Source organism: Sinocyclocheilus anshuiensis, unplaced genomic scaffold (assembly GCF_001515605.1).
Source record: "Sinocyclocheilus anshuiensis isolate Anshui unplaced genomic scaffold, SAMN03320099.WGS_v1.1 scaffold1543, whole genome shotgun sequence".
Classification (NCBI taxonomy): domain Eukaryota; kingdom Metazoa; phylum Chordata; class Actinopteri; order Cypriniformes; family Cyprinidae; genus Sinocyclocheilus; species Sinocyclocheilus anshuiensis.
In genome coordinates, this window is record NW_015551074.1 from 1,280,609 (window position 1) to 1,282,446 (window position 1,838).

The window sequence follows — 1,838 nt, forward strand, 5'->3', positions numbered from 1 at the left end:
CACTCACTCACTCACTCACTCACTCACTCACTCACTCACATGGATTACAGAACTTTAGGCAACTAAGTAAAGTTGGGAATTCAAAACAAAATGTAAATCTTCAAATCGGTTTGAACTCATTAACATATATGATCAGGAACGTCTCCACAGCGTTTCCCAAAGTTGCACTGAGTTGCCAGATTGTGTTTCTTCACTTGGCGCCGAACAGACACTCGCAAGCAGACGCCGCATTCAGAGTGTCACCATGGCAACAGCGGAACACTCCAGCATCAGGATCAGAACCGTACAGTACAGCAGAGAAACAACATAGCAGATGTCATCATTTAACCCTGGAAACAAAGCCTGACATATGGCATAATAGTGTGAGAGAACTGATGTTTTGAAGTGGAACAGTTTATTACGCGTTCCATGTTTTGTTTCATATTTTGATATCTCCAGTAATAAGATGAGATTGAAATACTCCAAACATATAATGCAGTGATTGAGAGCTGAAGAAATAAAGGCTCCTCAGAAGATGTGAGATGTTCTGGAGGCTTGTGAAGATCATTCCTCCGCTGAGGAACAGTGAAAGTAAAGCTTCTGGAAACAAACGCTCCTCAAAAGATCCTGAGGATCAGATTTGAGACTCTAAAACATGATTGATGGAGAATCAAGTAAAGCTGAGCTGCTTCAGTCCAGTAAGTGTTCATCTGGAGATATTACTGCAGTTATTCTGACGCTTACTTGATCAAAATCAGTCAAGATTTGACACGTGAAGTGTGTGTGTGTGTGTGTGTGTATGTGTGTTAGGGCATCTAATAGTCTGCTATCATCAGCTATTTCATCTCTTTGTTTTCAAATGACAAGCAACAAACCGCAAATGAACTTGGAGTGAACGCACTGAGCTCATCCTGAAGGATAAGTAATAGTCCTCCTGCTAATGAATTCCATTATCCATCCGTCTGATTACATCTGAAGAGCAGCTTTACTCATGCAAATGAGGCCAGATGAGAGAAAGTCATAAACATCTGTAACTCTAATGACGCGCTTCATCAGCTCATGTCTCCACCCTCATGCCACTTATTTATTATTCAACCCAGCCCTTTATCTTCTGATATTAATAAGCGTTCAGCGGCGAGATGATTTACCGCAGATTTGAGAGCATGCTTGTTTGGGGAGGATCATGGGAGATTCGCTCGATATCCACACGTCTGCTGCGGGCTTTTCCAGGAGAAAAGGATGTATATATTTCTCTGAATCACAGATTGATTTTATGTGAAACTGCTGACACACACACACTCACTCACTCACTCTCTCACACAACACACACACACTCAATCAATCAATCAATCAATCAATCACTCACTCATTTTCACACACGCACCTCTCTCACACACACACACACACACACACAATCACTCACTAACTCACTCTCACACAACACACACACACTCACTCTCACACAACACACACACACTCACTCACTCACTCTCTCACACAACACACACACACAAACACTCACTCACTTTCACTCACACGCACACACACTACCACACACACACAATCACTCACTCTCTCACACAACACACACACACACTCACTCACTCTCTCACACAACACACACACACTCAATCAATCAATCAATCAATCAATCACTCACTCATTTTCACACACGCACCTCTCTCACACACACACACACACACACACAAAATCACTCACTCACTCACTCTCACACAACACACACACACTCACTCACTCACTCTCTCACACAACACACACACACACACACACACAATCAATCACTCACTCACTTTCACACACGCACACACACACCACACACACACACTCTCACACACACA

General features: G+C 42.8%; 1 pseudogene; it reads right to left on the reverse strand.

Moving 5' to 3' along the window:
* Positions 1-1,838, reverse strand: part of LOC107662241 (glutamate receptor ionotropic, kainate 2-like) — a 54,639-nt pseudogene that overhangs the window by 25,600 nt on the left and 27,201 nt on the right.